This window comes from Anabrus simplex, chromosome 6, assembly GCF_040414725.1.
Source record: "Anabrus simplex isolate iqAnaSimp1 chromosome 6, ASM4041472v1, whole genome shotgun sequence".
NCBI classification, from domain to species: domain Eukaryota; kingdom Metazoa; phylum Arthropoda; class Insecta; order Orthoptera; family Tettigoniidae; genus Anabrus; species Anabrus simplex.
Window position 1 is genome coordinate 274,654,095 of NC_090270.1, and position 13,939 is coordinate 274,668,033.

Consider the following 13,939-nt stretch of genomic DNA (forward strand, 5'->3'; position numbering starts at 1 on the left):
TTATGCCTTTCAGTGTTCAGTCTGCAAGCCTCTGTGAATTTACTAAATATTGCCACAATCCTCTATTTGCAACTAGGGCTGTGGTCTCATTTAGTTCTATACCTCTTTAAATCGTCAGAAATTGAGTCTAACCATCGACGTCATGGCCTCCCTCCACTTCTCTTACCTTCCATAACAGAGTCCATTATTCTCCTAGGTAACCTATCCTTCTCCATTCGCCTCACATGACCCCACCACCGAAGAGGGTTTATGCGTACAGCTTCATCCATTGAGTTCTTTCCTAACTTAGCCTTTATCTCCTCATTCTGAGTACCCTCCTGCCATTGTTCCCTGTTTGTACCAGCAATCATTCTTGCTACTTTCATGTCTGTTACTTCTAACTTATGAATAAGATATCCTGAGTACAACCAGTTTTGCTCCCTTAAAGCAAAGTTGGTCTGAAAACAGACCGATGTAAAGATAGTTTCGTCCAGGAGCTGACTTCCTTCTTACAGAATACTGTTGATGATGATAATAATAATAATAATAATAATAATAATAATAATAATAATAATAATAATAATACCATTGCAACTACATACTCATCACATTAGCTTTACTGCACCTTGATTCAGTCTCACTTACTATATTACTATACAAACATTAAACTAAATAAAAATGCAGAGACATAATTGTAGAACCAACAGATCTATAATTCACTTATATCATTATCATTAAAATGACAAGTTGTACAAGCACCTTCAGTGTGTTCTAACCATCATTTTGTAACTGTAAATCCCCACCACCACCACCACCACCACCAATCAGCCGATCCTGGCTACGCTGCTGTATAGATGGATTACAAAAGAAAAGTTTACTTCCTTTAATTCTGTTTTATCAGAACATACATGTAAGAAAAGGCTTGTTACTAGCAGCTAGGAAGGAAAATGAGGGGAAGAGTAACTTAACTTAAGCTATTGGCTTTACGTCGCACCGACACAGATAGGTCTTATGACGACGATGGGACAGGAACGGGCTAGGACTGGGAAGGAAGTGGCCATGGCCTTAATTTAGGTACAGCCCCAGCATTTGCCTGGTGTAAAAATGGGAAACCACGGAAAACCATCTTCAGGGCTGCCGACAGTGGGGCTCGAACTCACTATCTCCCGATTACTGGATACTGGCCGCACTTAAGCAACTGCAGCTATCGAGCTCGGTAACTTAACTTAAGGGGAGCAAGTATGGTGAAATTGGTCAAAAAATGATATTTTCTGATTATTATCTCTTAATAATATTTGATCTCTACTAAGTAATTTGATGTATTATTTGTCAAATAATTCCAATTGGAAGTGTAGTTTTCATCATTTCAAAGTTAATAGTGCAAGTGTAAAAAAAAAAAAAAAAAAAAAAAAGGAAAGAATACATATTGACTTGCTTAAGCATCTCTATCCCTGGAACTATTCAATCTACAAGGCTGTGGTTTTCAGTTATTTATTCCTTGATTTCATGTTAATGTTCATGTTAAGCTGGGTCTCCATTTAACAACAACATGTTAAAAATGACATGTTGTAATTGACATGTATACGAACATTTGGTTCATAGTTGACTTATCATGTTAACTTGATATGTTGAATTTAACATGTTGGCACGTTTTCTGGTGGGATTGGAAAACATGTTAAATCAATTCATTGTTTGTGCGGTAATGGCATGGCTTCGACACAGTTTGTATATGATATAGATGTTGATTCCCATAGGGAATCTGAAATATTTTTCCTGAATGAGCAAATTTATAATACCAATATAAATGGTCCGTTATTGGACATTATAAATTTTCCAGCTAGCTCATTCTTGGTTACCAGCGTTTCGCCCTCGTGTGCTAGGGTGGGCTCATCAGTTGGTACCTAGCACACCTACCAATACGCTGGCTAGTGCATACCGTGGAGGCCACTGCGTAGGCACTGCCGGTGGCTCCAGTTAGCCTACGCAGTGGCCTCCATGGTATGCACTAGCCAGCGTATTGGTAGGTGTGCTAGGTACCAACTGATGAGCCCACCCTAGCACACGAGGGCGAAACGCTGGCAACCAAGAATGAGCTAGCTGGAAAATTTATAATGTCCAATAACGGACCATTTATATTGGTATTACAGTTTGTATAGGTAAACTACATTAAAATCATGTTCAGAGATTCTCAGAAAGTTTTTAAATCCAAACCTGTCTTCTACTCTGAGCTCATTCAGAATTTCATCCAGATTGTGCCTTCTATTCAGATATTGTTGTAAACATATTTTCCTTTCTTCTCAAGAAGGGCCAATGACCAAGATGTTAGGCCCCTTTAAACAACAGGTATCATCATCATCATCATCATCATCATCATCCTTCTAAAAATCCTACACACCGGGTGAGTTGGCCATGCGCGTAGAGGCGCGCGGCTGTGAGCTTGCATCCGGGAGATAGTAGGTTCGAATCCCGCTATCGGCAGCCCTGAAAATGGTTTTCCGTCGTTTCCCATTTTCAAACCAGGCAAATGCTGGGGCTGTACCTTAATTAAGGCCACGGCCGCTTCCTTCCAACTCCTAGGCCTTTCCTATCCCATCGTTGCCATAAGACCTATCTGTGTCGGCGTGACGTAAAGCCCCTAGCAAAAGAAAAATAATAAAAAAATCCTACAAAAAGCAACAGTGGCAATAACAAAGGCCAAATATTCATCTGAGTCTATTGTCCTTGTTTGAAAATGTAACACACAACCTGAATGTATTAAGACAAACTGATATGATGAACTACCTGTGTATAAATGAAGGAAATCAAGTTGAACATGTTTATAAGTATGGACACAATCTTATTTGAAACAGCATTTAACATTCAACAGTTAACATATTGATGGTGTCACCAGTTAACATTTAACCGTTTTAACATTTAACATGTTGCTGTTAAATGTTGATCAGCAGAGACCGGCCTTTGGCCTTTATGAGGTTGGATGCACTGTGTAAGTAGAAGTGCTAGTATTGCAGATCCATCTTGTGGATTCAATAACACATCATTCCGTGTTTTGGCTTTGATGAGTGTACTAATAGTCCACGTGGAACTAGAATAGGATTGACGTGTAAGAGAGCGAGATACTCTGTTTTACCACATCGTATCACTGAAGGCCTCTTCACGACAAAATCAATACCGTAGGCCTATGTTACAGATGTATTTTAACATAGCCGTCTATAGTACAAGGCCGTGGTGTCACATCCGGCAACACCGCCTTAGCAGTCCTCTGACGGGCTATTAGAGAATGAAAACATGAAATCATACTGATAGTGATTATTGTTTTAAGCAGAGGTACAACTGGGAAACCATTCTCCTTGAATTCTGAGTTCGAGATTTATTGGTAATGGGAACTAACAGGGATGTCATGTGTTTTTATGTTATCTAGAAATGTATAATGATCCTCAATGCATTATGAAATCAGTAATACATGCATATTTCAACATTCAACTTTTATTAAACATTAAAGAATGGGAGTGTCACTAAAGGAAGTATATTACTTCAACATTGTTACTTTAGGCTGCAATATGCATTTTCCTTTTGTTGTTACATGTTTCAGCATACACAGTTCTTTTCTTATGATAGTTAATTAGTAATATTTTGCTGATTATTTTTATTGTATTCCTTCCCTAATTTAAGCGATTGCCACCACGGCAACAAGATTCTTGGAGCAAGTTCATTAATATTTCATCATTCTGGACTCCCATTTCACTTAAATGGCTCCCACTACATGTTTTTCAATTAACAAAAAACATCACATGGCACCAAAAGTCCTCCCCAGTTCAGTGTCTGAAAACACTCCTCTTGACAGCCCTTACTACTAATTAGAAATTCACAGCAGTAACTACAACTTACATTTTCAGCTTAATACCTGCCTAATCACAAATTTACAGAAAACCAATCACATCAAATTTGTGTGGTTTGGGTCACGTAGTTGTCAGTTTGTATTCAGGAGATTGTGGGTTCGAACCCCACTGTCAGCAGCCCTGAAGATGGTTTCCCGTGGGTTCCCATTTTCACACCAGACAAATGCTGAAGCTGTACCTTAATCAAGGCCATGGCCGCTTCCTTCCCATTCCTAGGTCTTTCCTATTCCCTATGGCACTGCCGATGGCTTGAAGTAGCCTACGCAGTGGCCTCCACGATATGCACTAGCCAGGCGTCTTGGTAGGTGTGCTATTTACCAACCGATGAGCCCAATTTGGCACACTGAGGTGAAACGCTGGCAACCAAGAATGTGTTAGCTGGAAAATTTATGATGTCCAATAACGGACCAACTATATTGGTATTGTAAGACCTATCTCTGTTGGTGTGATCTAAAACAAATTGTAAAAAACAAAAAAAACCTTAATGCTATGCTCTAGTTCTATTGCACATAGGATTTCGTGGAATGTACTTAATGTTACCCACTCTAGCAACCATTTCCCGATCTTCATATCTCAACCTATTAACATCCCAGCCACAAATAACTCCAGGAAATATTATAGAAACCTATCAAAATTTAATGTAACGAACATTCACTCCTTTCTTGTGGACAGACTGTCTAATAATGGGCAGGTTGGAACATCATATAATATCCTAACAACTCTGATTCAACAATATTTAGACTATTAATAGACAACCGATTTTGACTTAAGGACCCATTAAACACATTCGTAGGTGGGGTGAGGAATGTTCTAGACTTATCTGTCAGCGAAAGAAAGCTCTTCTCTCCTTCTGTTTGTTGGGTACTTTCCGAGCATATTTACATTATAAGGTACTGGTTGCCCAAACTCAAGCAGTTTTTGACCATATGGCGGGCAATAGCTCAACTTTCCCACCATTTTTCTAGAGAGCCCTGCCCATAAAACAGCAACATAAAGGCTCTAATCCAGAATTTGCTGCCTGATTCGGTTGCCCCCTTCTATCATTTTACCACCCCACTATTATCCAAAAAAGATTCCTCACTACTAATACTGATTGACATGCATGAATTAGACAGGGCAATTCATAATTTGAGAGACTCCTCCATGGGAAGGGGTGACATATTATATGCTATTATAAAACAACTACCTTTAATGGCAAAGACTACACTAGTACAAATTTAAAATTGCATTCTGACATCAACCAAGTGACATTAAGCAATGTGACGAGTTTAATCTAGTCCCTATTCTAAAATGTGGCAAAAATCTGCTCCTAGCTGATACTTACAGGGATATTTATTTAGGACAATGTTCTGCAAAATATTCCAGAAAATAATATTAGAGAGACTCAAATGGAATCTTGAATTCTACAATTAAGTCCCAAAATACCAGGAAGATCTGCTGATGCCATCAATATCTTGTTAACGGATACTGCACTAGCTCACCGTCATAAAGAGTCACTGATGGCAATATTTTTTTTTTTTTTTTAGTGCTTCTGACATGGCAAATAAAGAAATAATTTCAGAATTTGGTGCAGGTATTTTTTTTCTGAATATCAGTGAATTGCAAGGGTTGCATAACATTCTAATAATGATAACATGCAGATGCTCATCCCTTTTGTTTGTGAGAAGTGTATTTTTTTTAAAAAGACTGAAATATTGTTGCTACAGGTATTTCTGTACCTGTTTTTATTATTATGTGATGATATTTATTAACTATACTTTCTACCTATTATGAATTAAAGGTAATGTAGATGATGTAGATGTTCTTATCTTGAGTAAAGATATAGAATAGAATAGAATAGAATAGAATAGAATAGAATAGAATAGAATAGAATAGAATAGAATAGAATACTCCCATACCATAGTTCCAGATTGCCTGGAGCTGGGGAGAGATCAATCAATCAATCAATCAATCAATCAATCAATCAATCAATCAATCAATCAATCAATCAATCAATCAATCAATCAATCAATCAATCAATCAATCAATCAATCAATCCTGTTCTGCATTTGGGGCAGTCGCCCAGGTGGCAGATTCCCTAACTCCCCTTTCTACAAACGAATATTTGCCCCAATTTGTCCCCTTCAATTCCAGCTTTTATCTTCATATTGTGATCTTTTCTACTTTTAAAAACACCAATCAAACTTATTTGTCTCCTAATGTCATCCCATGCCATTTCTCCACTGACAGCTTGGAAGATACCGCTTATAATACCAATACCAATTTCAAGTTCCCTACGCTTAATCGAGCAGCTCATCTTCTTTCTCCCAAGTCTTCCCAGCCCAAAACTTTGCAACATTTTTGTAATGCTACTCTTTTGTCAGAAATCACCCAAATCAAATTGAGCTGCTTTTCTTTGGATTTTTTTCCAGTTCTTGAATCAAGTAATCCTGGTGAGGGTCCCATACACTGGAACCATACACTATTTGGAATCTTACCAGAGACTTATATGCCCTCTCCTTTACATCCTTATCAAAACCCCTAAACACCCTCATAACCATGTGCAGAGATCTGTACCCTTTATTTACAATCCCATTTATGTGATTACCCCAATGAAGATCTTTCCTTATCTGAACACCTAGGTACTTACAGTGATCCCCACAAGGAACTTTCACCCCATCAACACAGCAGTTAAAAGTGAGAGGACTTTTCCTATTTGTGAAACAACCTGACATTTAACCCCATTTATCTTTATACCATTGCATGCTGTTCATCTCACAACGTTGTTGAGTTCATTTTGCAGTTGCTCACAATCTTGTAACTTATTTATTACTCTATACAGAATAACATCATCCACAAAAACCTTATCTCTGATTCCACTACTTTACTCATATCATTTATATATATCTAATCTATTTATACCGGGTGGTACAGCTGCCCCTATTTTTTCCCGAATATATGCAACCAGCTAGGACGTAAATGCCTCTTAACCCCATCTTGCGCAACACCTTACAGCAATGTTATGTGCAATTAACCCGATGTAGACTTCTCCGCACAATGGAAAAATGGTACAAGAGGCAGTAAGTGAGGTCCATGTCAAAAACACTGTACCATTTTATGTAGAGCGGTGTCCAATACTCTACTAATTTTTACGAAATGTTACTATACTGTACAAACCATAAACACGCCTATAGCTGTCGGTAGAGAATTGCGCACCTGATTGGTCCAAGAGGCCATTTTCTTTTGATAGAAAGGGCGGTCATGGTATCATAGAAAACGTGATAGGGTAAGACCAATTACAGACATGTCAATGCACCACCATTTTGTACAGTCTCATCACATCGAAATTGATAGAAACGTGTTTTGCACTGTAGTTTATAATCTGTGGCACGCAAATGCTGTACAGCAGATGTGATAGCTTACGCCATGTAATTACTACCGTTAGAGCGATCAAAAAGGGCATAAAACGGGACCATAAGGCTGTAACTCATCAGTAACTTGTCGAAGCGGGAACTTCCGCTCTCCTCGTGAATACAGAGTTACAAGGATTGCGCTTGTACGTTGCAAATAGCTGCGCGGAATTACGTATGGAAGACGTACCTCGATAGGTTACTTGAAGCAGGAAGGGTTCCAACCATTCTTGAGTCATGCATTTTTTAATGCCATTTCGTATTCGCCTAGGCATCGTTTACGAAGACCTTTCTGAAGTCTCCGATATTCTTCTACGGAAGTTATAATAAACAGGTATCATAAATATTGCCACATACGCACCGATTGTGAATACCACCTGAAGCATAACGCTGGACTCATTCAACCAAGTAACGCGTAGAAAATGGTTGCAACTATCTGGGCGTAAGAGAGACGTGATTCTTTAGTTCACTGTGGTGTTTGCACATTCGAGTTCAGAACTTTTAACATCAACGATCAGTATCGAAGCGATAGCCTAGGTAATTCCATTAGTACAGAGCTACGAGACCAATTCTTTGTCGCCTGCAGTGGCTACATGGCACCAATCGCAGCGAGCATACGATGTGTTAGCAGGCATTTAGAGTTCGAATCTAGTTACTAGCTTTTCAATTTTATTTTTATATTATACTTGTAAGGCCATTCGTAATAAATATTTAACGTTCTTAAGTCTCAAAAGTAATTTGCCACCTTTACAAAGAAAGCATACATACAAAAGGAATAATAACATGCGACTTCCATATGGCAAACGACTACAGGGAATGAAGCGCAGTGCACGTGTTGTCAACATTCTGACCCACCCATTCAACCAAGCAACTGCGCACGTTCGACTCGAAGACCAACTAACAGTGGTCTACACTTCATACGTAGGGCACATGAAACAGCATATCGTAATCCTAGCAGCAAAGTGTGAGCACGTACTGTACGGTTAGCACGAAAGCAAACATTATGTATTCACGGGATGATTATGTGAATATGGTACTACTTTATGGAGAAGCAAGGCAAAATGCACGGGAAGCCAGACGCTTGTATCAAGAACGATTTCCTGGACGAAGGCTGCCAACTGCAGATACATTTCGACGTGTTGAAAGACGGTTGCGTGCAACGGGGTCATTTCATACATTACCCCCCGTTCGGGATGCTCCAGTGACGTCTGGAAATAACGACGAAGCTGTTCAAAATGCAATTGCATACAACCCGCACACAAGCTCACGGGCCATAGGAAATGAACTGAACATCAGTCATGTATCTGTACTGCGAATATTGCACCGCCATAAATTCCACCCTTTCCATCAACAGCTGCTCCAGGAACTTCACGGAGATGACTTTCCAAAACAGATAGAATTTTCGCAATGGATATTACAAAGAGTTGAAGCTGATGCGAATTTCTTAATGGACATTCTCTTTAGTGATGAATCCAGATTTCACAACAACGGAACTGTTAATCGTCACAACTTCCATTACTGGAGCGTTTAATATCCTCACTGGATCAGGGGAGCTCGATTTCAGGTACAATGGGGCGTCAACGTGTGGTGCGGGATACTAGGTGACAAGATAATTGGACCATATTTTTTCAAAGGAAACCTCACGGGACGACGCTATCTAGAGTTTCTTCGTGAGTACTTCCCACTCTTATTGGAGGATGTGCCCCTTATGACACGGTTACGGATGTGGTTCCAGCAGGATGGAGCTCCCCCACACTGGTCGTTGGCAGTACGGAACCACTTGCATAGGACATATCCTGGACGATGGATTGGACGAGGGGGTGCGGTCACATGGCCGGCTAGATCACCTGACCTTACTCCACTCGACTTTTTCCTCTGGGGTTATTTAAAGGAAAGAGTCTATGAGCAGGAGCCTGAGAGCCCGAATCATTTACGGCGGCTCATCACAGAAGCCTGCAGGCAGATTCTACCACATATGTTGCAGCAAGCTCAGATGTGCATTAACGAAGCAGGTGGTCATTTTGAACATTTGCTTCATTAATCGAATGGCCATGCATAAGCCCATCGCACCGCTGTCGGTACAATCTCACTTTATTGCAAATAGCTCTTTTGAGAGCTCCTTAAAAAACAAACATAGCTGAGTACCTGCAATATGAGAACTGATCATGATTTAGATTTGTCGTCAACAACACGACTCTCACGAACATCAACAACGCAATAAAAATATTCGTCGTACACAGGACTCGAACCGCCTACTAACGAACACCGGTACTCTCCTCTAACTTTTATCAAGCTCGGCTATCACGGGTTGCTGTTTAGCGCTGTTGCGTTGCTGCTACTTCTAGTCATTCACCAATAATATTCTCTGTACAGGACGTTTCTGCGACACATAATTTGCACGATTCTTTACCGTGAATCGGTATTTTATCATTAATGCTGATTTGCTTGACACGAATAAACGAATTATGGAAAGCGTTGTAAGAGCAGACATTGTAGTGAGTAGTCAAGGTCAATATTTTTAGGCTCGACTATAATCTGCGGGTTGCATAAAACTGCGTGAATAGGGGCAGCTGTACCACCCGGTATATATAAGAAAACATAAGAGTCCAATAATACTGCCTTGACGAATTCCTCTTTTAATTATTACAGGGTCAGATAAAGCTTTGTCTACTCTAAATCTCTGAGATCTATTTTCTAGAAATATAGCAACCCATTCAATCACTCTTTTGTCTAGTCCAATTGCACTCATTTTTGCCAGTAGTCTCCCATGATCCACCTTATCAAATGCCTTAGACAGGTCAATCTCGATACAGTCCATTTGACCTCCTGAAGCCCGGAGATCTGCTATATCTTGTTGTAATCCTACAAGTTGAGCTTCAGTAGAATAACCTTTCCTAAACCCGAACTGCCTTCTATTGAGCCAGTTACTAATTTTGCAAACATGCCTAATATAATCAGAAAGAATGCTTTCCCAAAGCTTACATGCAGTGCATGTCAAACTGACATTTATCTATTACAGTACTACATCAAACTTTTTTTTTTCCCCCATTAAACATCACAAATAAGCCTAACCACTATTTAAACCCAATCTCTGAACTGTAGTTTTCAAAATTTTATTTATTTTTCTCCTAGACATTAACACTGTTATATAGTCTACGACAACATGTATCTTACCCTTATTAATTTGTGTTAGTGCAAATATTTCTTTATGTCATGAGTTTGAACAGAGTTATCCTCAGCTTACAACAGACATAATGAATGAATGAATGAATGAATGAATGAATGAATGAATGAATGAATGAATGAATGAATGAATGAATGAATGAATGAATGAATGAATGAATTGTATTCATGTATGCATGAACAGTGTTCTCCCTAGAAATTTTCATCAGCTGGGTGGCAGAAATGAGTAGCTGGAGGGGGAATACTATGTAAATAAAAATGATCAAATTTCAATTCTTTTCCCCCTCAGTGCATTAACAGTAATATCAGACAGGTAAACTTAACTGAAAAATTGAACTATTTTAGTGTTATTATGATGGACAAGACATACCAGAATGTTTAGAAGTTCTAGTGTTTTACTGCTCGTTCATAATCATGTAACAGTGGAGCTTACCACTCTGTTGCTATGGAATGCCGTACGGGTTTGTGACATGTGAAATTGTGTGCTTGCATGCAATTCCACACTAATCCAGGGATCGCTTGCGCACATTACGTGATAGTCAAGCAAAAACTTTAAACTCTGATGCAATTGTTGCAATTATGCTGACAATATTAAAGATTTATCATTTAAATAAACAGATTTCATCATCATCAGCCAATTCTATCATTACATGATGTGGCCTCTTTAGGTCATGAACTCAGGTAAGTCTTTAGCAGAACTCTCCAGGTGGAATGGTCTTGAGCAGTTCTCTGCCAGGTAGCACCAGCTACTCTCTTGATGTCTTGGTCCCATCTGTCTGGCAGTCTTCCTCTAGGCCTCTGATGATTTCTTGGACTCTATTCTAACACTAGCTTCGTCGATCTGTCATCTTCCCTTCAAGCAATATGTCCAGCCCATTGCCATGTTGAGGTGGCTATTCTCTCAAGAATGTCATTAACTTTAGTGACTGATCTGATGTCATCTGCTCTCTTCTTATCTTTCCTTGTAAAACCCAGCATTGACCTTACCATGCCTCTCTGTGCTGTCCTAATTTTCCCTTTCGTAAATTTGTACAGTGTCCAGGTCTCACAGTCATAAGTCAGCACAGGTGGACAGGTAGAATGCACTGATCATAAACTACTTTCTTCAGATTTACTGGCATATTTGATCTGAAGACAGTTGAGTTTCTTCCATATGCCTGCCATCCTAGCTTAATGTGTCGAAAAATTTCTGGTCTTATATCACCTTTCATATTCATCAACTGGCTCAGATAGATATAGTCATTGACCTTCTCTAACGGCATGTTGTTGATGTTCACATTTCCTGCTGTGACCCACTTGTCGGACATGACTTTTGTTTTGGAAAGGTTCATCTCAAAGCCGGCTGACACACATTCCATGGCAAAATCAGTAACTAATGTCTGAGGTTCGTCGTTGTCGTTTACCAGTAATGCAATGTCATCAGCAAATCTCAAGTTGTTAAGCCTTCTGCCATTGATCCTTATACCCTTTCCTTCCCAATTTAACTTCGACATTGTGATCTCTTAAACAGCTGAGAACAGCTTTGGAGAGATTGGATCACTTGTTGAACACCTCTTTTGACAGGGAATTCTGAAGTTGCTTCACCAACATTAATAAAGGTCTTGTCAGTGGCGGTTGGTGCAGAAAATCAGTTGTGTGCTGTAACTCATCCCTGCCTCCAAAAAATAAAAGTATTTAGAAATATATGCGGATTTCAAGAAGCTTTCCACTAAGTTTTCAATAATGAACAAGCATGCAAACAACCCCAACACATACACACATTCCTCATACAAAACTAAACACACAATAGCACCTTCAATGACAAAACATTCACGAACTCAGAAACAATTGGTGTGAGCGCACATAAATAGAACTTTTCAATATTACCAAAATCACTGAAATAAAACCAGCAACGTCATAATGCAAATTTACATGTTATGTTGTTATAGTGAAATTTATGAACGAGACATTTTGTAATTAAAGGAATGCACAACATCATGTCCATATTTTGACAACGTAAAAAGTACAATTTGCATAGTTCATCGATTTACAAATGTGGCTATGGAATAGGCCATTTCGGAGTATTTAAAGACCTGGCAGGAATAGCAGATGGCTTCCCCTGCAGTATTTTGTTTTCCTGCGTGCTTTGAGCGATTCCCTCTTAAATACTACTGCTGAGTCAAAAGAGGTGTCACCTGCCACGTTCTCATTTTGGTCGAAAAGCCTTTCTGTGGTGCAACGAATAGCTGTGAAGTGATGTCTTCGCTGTTGTGGCACAGCACATCGGGAAAGCTGGGCACACATGCGTAAAAGGCAGAATTCCTGCTTTCTGGCAAAAAGCTTAGAAATTCTCACTAAGCTGTGATCTGTAGTGTTGGCTACTGAATGCATGATTCGAAGCAGTGTATCGATTCATTCAAGTGTCCGAGTGAATCGACTCACAGGAACGGTAAGCTCACGGCACATGATTCAGCTTACTCCCAAGTGGACAGTGCTGAGTGGTGCACTCACGGCTCACTGGACATTAATATATAAGTAATAATAATAACAACGTAAACGTTTCCACCTTTTCAATACTAAAATATATTCACAAAATTATAAATTACACGGTACTAGTTTCGACCCATCTAGGGGTCATCATCAGCCGTATTGGAGCAAAGACCACTTTTGGCGAAATCCTAAGAAAATGTTATTTTAAAGAATAACAAGTGAAATGAGATGTTATTATGGTAATAGTTAATAATACAAGGAATATACATACTAAGAGGTTTTTAACAAAGAATAAAGTATAAATGGGGTGTTGTAAAAATTATAATCATGGAAATCAGTAAGTTCTTGTATTGAAATGACATATATAAAATTATATATGGCTTAGGAAGAGGGCTTAAGGTGGGGCTGAAGGGTGCGGGAGAAAGTGTAATTGTCTTGGAAGAGTACCTTTGATTAAATTTAGGATTGAGTTTAGGTTGGCTGCATTATTGTTTCTGAGGAAAGTGATAAATAGATCGAAGAGTATGTTGGGTTTCTCTGAGATTTCATTGAGATTGTGACTGGCATTAAAGTATTGGTCTAGGTGTATGTAGTAATTTTCCATTATTCAACATACTCTTCGATCTATTTATCACTTTCCTCAGAAACAATAATGCAGCCAACCTAAACTCAATCCTAAATTTAATCAAAGGTACTCTTCCAAGACAATTACACTTTCTCCCGCACCCTTCAGCCCCACCTTAAGCCCTCTTCCTAAGCCATATATAATTTTATATATGTCATTTCAATACAAGAACTTACTGATTTCCATGATTATAATTTTTACAACACCCCATTTATACTTTATTCTTTGTTAAAAACCTCTTAGTATGTATATTCCTTGTATTATTGACTATTACCATAATAACATCTCATTTCACTTGTTATTCTTTAAAATAACATTTTCTTAGGATTTCGCCAAAAGTGATCTTTGCTCCAATACGGCTGATGATGACCCCTAGATGGGTCGAAACTAGTACCGTG

General features: G+C 39.0%; 1 protein-coding gene across 1 annotated transcript in view; it reads right to left on the reverse strand.

Annotated features, from left to right (window-relative positions):
* Window positions 1-13,939, reverse strand: part of LOC136875976 (sodium-independent sulfate anion transporter) — a 136,610-nt gene that overhangs the window by 118,853 nt on the left and 3,818 nt on the right. The window lies entirely within an intron of this gene.